The sequence below is a fragment of the Fragaria vesca genome, linkage group LG7 (genome assembly GCF_000184155.1).
Source record: "Fragaria vesca subsp. vesca linkage group LG7, FraVesHawaii_1.0, whole genome shotgun sequence".
In the NCBI taxonomy this organism is placed as follows: domain Eukaryota; kingdom Viridiplantae; phylum Streptophyta; class Magnoliopsida; order Rosales; family Rosaceae; genus Fragaria; species Fragaria vesca.
The window spans coordinates 17,601,812-17,610,009 of record NC_020497.1 but is presented as its reverse complement, the minus strand read 5'-3'; the positions used below and the strand labels follow the sequence as shown (position 1 = coordinate 17,610,009).

At 43.8% G+C, this 8,198-nt stretch overlaps 2 pseudogenes across 1 annotated transcript; one reads left to right on the top strand and one right to left on the bottom strand.

Annotated features, from left to right (window-relative positions):
* Nucleotides 1-225, bottom strand: part of LOC101312588 — a pseudogene marked incomplete at its 3' end in the record, with an annotated part of 3,235 nt that extends 3,010 nt beyond the window's left edge.
* Nucleotides 226-957: 732 nt separating this feature from the next.
* On the top strand, nucleotides 958-5,474 carry LOC101312300 (annotated as a pseudogene). Its single transcript, XR_185361.1, has 3 exons — nucleotides 958-2,247; nucleotides 2,344-2,511; nucleotides 3,519-5,474. The product of XR_185361.1 is annotated as an uncharacterized LOC101312300 (transcript).
* The last annotated feature ends 2,724 nt before the right edge of the window (nucleotides 5,475-8,198 follow it).

The following is an 8,198-nucleotide window of genomic DNA, read 5'->3' as shown; positions in this document are numbered from 1 at the left end:
TTGGGAGGAGGGGATGATGGAGGAGATGGGGTACGAGTTGTTGAGAGTGGGGAAGAGGAGGGAGGAGTTGTTGAGGCAGAGGAGTTTGTAGGACTGGTCGCCGCAGGTGGGGGAGGTGGAGAGGGGGTAGGGGACGGCGGTGGTGCCGCAGGGAGGGCAGAGGGTGATAGAGAGTGCAGTCCACGCGCTGGAGAGGAGGAGGAGGAGGAGGAGGCGGAGGGCCATTTTGGGAGGGAGGAGTGAAAGGTGTGTCTGGGGGTTTTAAGAGAGGGGTTGAGGGGTAGAATTGGAAGGGAAGATTCGGAGACTTTTTGAATTTTGGTGGGAAAACGTCCTTTGTCTCTTTCTGATATTTTTGAACGGAAATTGTTTCCCGGTTTGACTTGTGACATTGCCTATAGATTGTACCACTGTGCCGGAAATAGATCCTTCTTCAACAATTTAAGGAACATTCTAAATAGATAAAGCAGGTAAGGAGTGAATTCTGAAAAAAGAACAAGCAAGTAATGTTACATGTTAAGTTATATGCTTGCAGATCTCTTGAAAACTCGTATTTTTCATGTGTTAACATTCTCTAGTGCATCTCTTGACCCAACGTATTATAGTTACGTTGTTTGACGAATATCTTCTATGTTACTTATTATTACTAAAGGGATCGGTGTTAAAAGGAAGAAAATATATTGCTGATTTGCTGCTGGCATGATTGATGGATCGATAGCCACTATTGTGATTATAGGAGTGAATGTAGGATCTGGTTTATTTGTATTTATTCCTTACCTAGAATAGCCTCTGGAACTTGTATATTATAGCATAGTTTTGTACGATTGTGATCATCCAATAAACCATCATTCACATACCAATTTGTTTATGGTATCAGAGCACCAATTCTGGTGTCTCTAACCCACTACTTCCGCCACAAACAACCCACTACTTTCGCCACAAACAAACACAGACACCATGGTTGAGGTCATTGAAACCCCAGAATCACAAAACACCAAAGTCATTCCTTCACCTAAAGACAAAGATGTGAATGATTTTGACACACCCAACCCTTTGATCTTACACCCATCTGATACACCAGGGCTCAAACTGGTTAGTACACTGCTGGACGGAAACAACTATGGAGAATGGAGCCGAGCTATGTGCCTTAGTCTCAGCGCCAAGAACAAGATAGGACTGATTGACGGTACAATAAAACCACCTTCACGCACTGATCCAAGGTTTCCTATGTGGAAGTGTTGCAATGACATGGTGTTATCATGGATCGTTCACTCAATTCAACCAAGCATTGCATGTGGAGTGATCTTCTCTGATACGGCATTTGGAGTGTGGAGAGATCTCCATGATTTATTCTCTCAAGGAGATGATTCAAGGATTTATCAAATTCGGCAAGAGATCGCCGAATGTCGTCAAGGCCAGCAATCTGCTTCTATCTATTACACTAAACTCAAAGCTCTTTGGGATGAATTATCCTCTTACCAGGAACCTCTTGCTTGTAGTTGTGATGCTATGCAGATGTTGTTTGACCGGGAGGAGAAAGAGAGAGTCATGCAATTCCTCATGGGGTTGAATGAATCTTACTCAACTATTCGCGGGTCAATCTTGATGATGAGTCCTCTTCCAAACACAAGGAAGGTTCATGGTTTGATCCTTCAACATGAGAGGCAGATGGAGGCGGCAGCTCGTCGAGATATCCCACAAACATCTCATGCTATGCAGGCTGTGAGGACATCAGATCCACCAAAATCTTCCTTCTTCCGCAAACCATTGAAATGCACGTATTGTGAGGAAGACACTCATTTGGTGGATCGCTGCTTTTACCTGAAAGGGTTTCCAGTGGGCCACAAATGGCATGGCAAGAATGTGAAGCCCAGAAACAAAAGAGGTTCAGCCCACAACATTGAGTTGAAGAAGGAATCCACAAATGAAAGCCCAACCCTCACAGCTAATGAATACAAGCAAATCATGGCCATGCTGCACGAAAAGAACGGTAATAATCAACCATTCGCAAATGCGACAGGTATATTCACACCCAATTGCAAAGAGATAAATAGTGATATTCATTCGACGTTATGTTGGATTGTGGATAGTGGGGCAACTGATCACGTCTCATATTTGTCACCCACTCACAATAAGATAAGAACAACCCATGATTTTGTTGGTTTACCTAATGGAGGACAAGCTGAAATTGAAAGTACTGGGTCTATCAAATTATCACAAGAATTATCTCTTGATGGAGTTTTGCATGTTCCTAAATTTCATGTCAACTTAATTTCTGTGAGCAAGTTGACACGATCCTTGAGATGTATTGTAATCTTTTGTCCGGATTTCTGTGTTGTGCAGGACGTGGATACGAAGAGGACGATTGGCCTGGGCAAGCATTTTAATGGGCTCTATTACCTCACACCACAACAGAACCCTCACCTTGCCAATCATATCTCTCGCACCTCCATCCTATGGCACCAACGTCTTGGGCATCCATCTACTGCACCTCTCCATTATCTCTCTAAAGTTATCCCAGAAATTATGTTTAACCCTCATCACATTTGTGACATTTGTCCTTTAGCAAAACAAACTCGGTTGTCTTTTCCTTCCAGTTCAATAAAAACAGTTTCACATTTTGATTTAATTCATTGTGACATTTGGGGTCCGCACAAAACTCACTCCCATTCTGGGGCTCGTTATTTCTTAACCATCGTTGATGATTTTACTCGTTTCACTTGGGTACATCTTATGAGTTTCAAATCCAATACTCAATCTTTACTGAAATCCTTTTTTTTCATGGGTCAAAACACAATTTAATCGTGACATCAAAATTTTGCGTGCTGACAATGGGGGTGAATTCACATCCTTGCGTTCTTTTTTGGCAGAACATGGCACCATTTTCCAACACACATGCGTATATACACCTCAATAAAATGGGGTAGTCGAGCGCAAACATCGCCATCTTTTGAATGTGGCACGAGCTCTTCGATTCCAAGCCAATTTGTCGTTACAATTTTGGGGTGAGAGTATCCAAACCGCTTGCTATCTCATAAATCGTCTTCCCACACCTTTACTTTCTCACAAATCTCCATATGAACTCTTGCATAACACACCACCAAGCTATTCTCACCTTCGAACTTTTGGTTCTTTATGTTATGCTACCAACCTTATTCCTGTTCATAAATTTGATGCCCGTGCACGTCGTTGCATTTTTATTGGATACCCCATTGGCCAAAAAGGGTATCGATTGTATGATCTTGACACCAAAAAGTTTTTTACCTCTAGAGATGTCACGTTTCATGAACATATATTTCCCTTCGCCAAATTTCCTGTTGAGGAGAAGACTATCCTGTTTTACCTATGGTTGACCCAGCCCAATCCATAGCCCACTCTCCTCAGCCCAATTTGTCACTCTCTAATCCCTCTTCTGTCACCCAACTTCTCCTCAACACACTTCACCACCTGCGGCCTCCTCTCTTCCTACCTCTACCCTGTCTCTTCCTCCATCGACTCTGTTTGCACCCACCTCCCAGTCGCCGTCGGGCCCGGCTTCTTCGGCGTCGTCATCACCGCCCGACGCCACCCTTCCACAGTCGGCAGATCCGGTGCCACCCCAGCCTTCCCTTGTCTCTTCGCCTCCGCTCTCGCCCACTGCTTCTTCTCCTTCCTTGTTGCCATCCCCGTTCCCTCAGCCGCCACCATCACAGCCACAAATTTCGTCCTCGTCACCTTCCAGTGCTGCCTCCCCACAACCCACTGTTCTTCGTCGTTCCACTCGCCTCCACCAACCACCTCCCTATCTTCGTGACTACAAGACCCACCATGCTACCCTGCTCGGCCCTGCTGCCTCTTCCTCCACGTCCGGCACCCGCTATCCATTGCAACGGTATGTCTCTTATTCTGGGTTGTCTGGTGCTTACCGCTCTTTTGTGCATAATATCTCCAAGTTGGTCGAGCCAGCAAATTATACACAGGCCAGTCATGATCCTCAGTGGATTGCAGCAATGAATTCTGAGATTCGGGCCCTTGAGGATAATAACACATGGTCCATGGTTCCCCTCCCTCCTGGTCAGCGACCCATTGGATGCAAATGGGTTTTCAAGATCAAATATCATGCTGATGGTTCCATCGAGCGCTACAAAGCTCGTCTTGTCGCCAAAGGTTACACTCAACGTGAGGGAATCGATTACAAAGACACTTTTGCTCCGGTCGCCAAACTGATCACTGTCCGTTGTCTCCTGTCTGTGGCTGCGGTTCGAAATTGGCCTTTGCACCAGATGGATGTCTAGAATGCCTTCCTTCATGGTGAACTCCTTGAGGAAGTATACATGCTTCCTCCACCTGGTTACTGTCGACAGGGGGAGAATGAAGTTTGTCGACTCCACAAGTCGCTTTACGGACTTAAACAAGCGTCCCGTAGCTGGTTTCAACGTTTCTCTTCAGCTATCCAAGAAATTGGTTTTCAACAATCCCGAGCTGATTATTCTTTATTCACACAGGTTCGTGGAGATTTCATCACTGTGGTGTTGTTGTATGTTGATGATATGGTCATAACAGGGAACAATGAGAAGGCTATCAATGATCTCAAAGTCTTCCTCAACAGCTGTTTTAAAATCAAAGATCTTGGACCTCTCAAATACTTCCTTGGCATTGAGGTGGCACGATCAAAGGCTGGAATCTCTGTTTGTCAGCGAAAGTACACTTTAGATATCTTGGAGGAAGTTGGCTTACTTGGAGTAAAACCTGCAAAAGTGCCTATGGAACCGGATTTGGTACTGACAGAAAAAGGGAGTGATAGCCTCAAAGATCCTACTCGATATCGACGGTTGATTGGGAAATTAATTTATCTCACAATCACTCGGCCGGATATCACATACTCTGTGAACACTCTTAGCCAATTTATGCAAGACCCCAAGCTACATCATTTCAAGGCAGCCCTTCGACTTCTTCAATACTTGAAAACAGCTCCAGGACAAGGTCTATTATTTCCTTCAAACAGCCAATTGCATTTGATTGGATATTGTGATGCTGATTGGGCAAGGTGTCCTGTTACACGCCGGTCAGTTACCGGGTATTGTATTTTCCTTGGTGGATCACTTGTGTCATGGAAAAGTAAAAAACAAGTCACGGTGTCAAGGTCCTCTGCTGAGGCTGAATATCGTTCAATGGCCTCAGTTACATGTGAACTAACTTGGCTGAGGTACCTGTTGAAGGATTTGTGTGTACCTCATTCGGCACCAGCAAGGCTGTTTTGTGACAACCAAGCGGCTCTGCATATCACTGCAAACCCGGTTTATCATGAGCGAATGAAGCATATAGAACTTGATTGTCATACAGTTCGTGAGAGGATTAAAAAAGGTGAAATCAGAACAGCATATGTGCAAACTGGAGAACAGATTGCAGACTTATTCACAAAGCCCTTGCGAGCACCAATTTTTCACATGCATCTTAGCAAGTTGGGTGTTATTGACATACACACTCCAACTTGAGGGGGAGTGTTAAAAGGAAGAAAATATATTGCTGATTTGCTGCTGGCATGATTGATGGATCGATAGCCACTATTGTGATTATAGGAGTGAATGTAGGATCTGGTTTATTTGTATTTATTCCTTACCTAGAATAGCCTCTGGAACTTGTATATTATAGCATAGTTTTGTACGATTGTGATCATCCAATAAACCATCATTCACATACCAATTTGTTTAATCGGAGTTTCTATTTCCCTTCATCGGTCAGCAATAATGTCATGATATAGGGATTTCTTCCTTCTATACATCGCAGCTAGTGGAGTCAATGAGAGAAGAAGAGACAACGCAGCCAGTTGTTTTCATACAATTGAGAAAGAAGGTAGGTTAATCCCAGATAATGTTGAGAAAGTGATATATGCAGATAGGGAACGTGCTGCAGTTAGGCATTCATCTGGAAGATCAAAGTCTTCTCTCACTGTTGAATGTTCATGTCAGCCATTGAATAATAATAGCAAACCTTGACTTGCCATTCTATTTCCAACTTTTAACAAGGGCCAATTACATATAAGTCCACTTTGAGACATTTTTTCCCACATAGGTCCACCCCAACATTTTTACCCACATAAGTCCACCCAAGTCTAAATAAGGTTTTATATTAAGTATTAAAGTTCAACGTAATTACAGACTGCCATTCAACCAAAAAAATTAGATTTTCTCTTTTATATTTACAAGAATGCCACTAGTATAAAAAGTCAACAACCACTCTTATTTCAGAATAGTCTTCGGCCGACCTCCGGCCAGATTTCCAGCTGACCTCCGGCGAGGTTTCCGGCCGACCTCCGGTGAGGTTTCCGGCTAACCTCCGGCGAGGTTTCCGACCGACCTCCGGTGAGATTTCCGACCGACCTCCGGTGAGGTTTCCGGCCGACCTCTGATGATGACAAAAATTACTACTACCAGCTATAAAAGCTACTACCACCAGCTACAAAAGCTACTACCACCGCCTACAAAAGCTACTACTATGAGGTTTCCGATGAACACAAAAGCTACTACCACCAGCCACAAAAGCTACTACCACCGTCTACAAAAGCTACTACCACCGCTTACAAAAGCTACTACTGTGAGGTTTCCGACGAACACAAACCACTACCACCAGCCATAAAAGCTACTACCACCAGCTACAAAAACTACTACCACCAGCCATAAAAGCTACTACCACCAGCTACAAAAACTACTACCACCGCCTACAAAAGCTACTATTGTGAGGTTTCTGACGAACACAAAAACTACTACCACCAGCCACAAAAGCTACTATCACCAGCTACAAAAGCTACTACTACCAAATGCTACTACACAATACCACAAAAGCTACTGCTAAGGAAGTAGAAAGCTACTACCAAGGAACACGAAAGCTACTGCCAAAGTACAAGAAAGCTACGAACACGAAAGCTACGAATATGAAAGTTACTGCCAAGGAACAAGAAAGCTACTACTACCAAATGCTACTACACAATCCACAAAAGCTACTGTCAAGGAACACGAAAGCTACTACCAAAGTACAAGAAAGCTACTACCAAGGAACACGAAAGCTACTACCAAAGGACAAGAAAGCTACTACATAATACCACAAAAGCTAGTACCAAGGAAGTAGAAAGCTACTACACAATACCACAAAAACTACTGCCAAGGAAGTAGAAAGCAGTAAGGCTTAGATCAAAGAAGATCGCTGAGGATGAAGGAAGAGCTCCGGCAAGAAAAGCTATTACCACCGGCAAGAAAAGCTATCACTGCCAGCAACAAAAGCTACTACCACCGACTAGAAAAGCTACTACTACCGACTACAAAAGCTACTACCGCCAGCAGCAAAAGCTACTACAGCAAGCAGCAAAACCTAGTAGCAAAAGTTATTATTGTAAGCAGCAAAAACTATTATTGTAAGCAGCAAAAACTACTATCGCAAGCAACTAAAGCTACTATCGACCACCTGCAACATAAGCTATTACGACTAGGAACAAATGTTACTACTATAAGCAACAAAAACTACTACTGTAAACAACAAAAGCTACTACCCGTAGAAACAAAAGCTACTACTGTTAGGAGCAAAAGCTACTATCGCAAGCAGCAAAAACTACTATCGCAAGCAACTAAAGCTACTACCTAGTAATAAAAAAGCTACTCAATTTTCTCGTCCTTCCAAATTCAATACAATTGAAAAATCCGAAATGAAGAACAATATTCAGACCAATTCGCAAAATTACAAAGCAGTATTCTTCATGAATTTCTTCCTCTGTTTTGGATCTTATCAAAGTTGGTAGAGTCACCAACATGTGCACCAAAGAAACTCTATTTGAAATCCAACAATACATAAAAATTAGAAATGATTGCAGCTAAGTCCACTAACATGGACGAACATATAACGATCCGTCAACACAAATTCCGCCGACCTCACCTATCGGAGCTCGTCTGAGAGAGACCTGACTGCCGTGGCGCCGCCGACGACAACAGAGGGGAGGGAGTCTGAGAGAGCTCCAACCTCGACCTTCGATCTATACTCCTTGACAAAGAAAATGAGAATCGGAGATCAAACCTGGCCGCCGATGCGCCGACAACGGCGATGGAGGGGAGGGAATCCTAGAGAGCTCTGCCATGACCTTCGATCTGAGATCCTTGACGAGCGTCGAGCACCACGCGCTCCTCGACGGTCAGCTCCGACTTCCGATGAGATGGTGTCGGGGATGGAGAGAG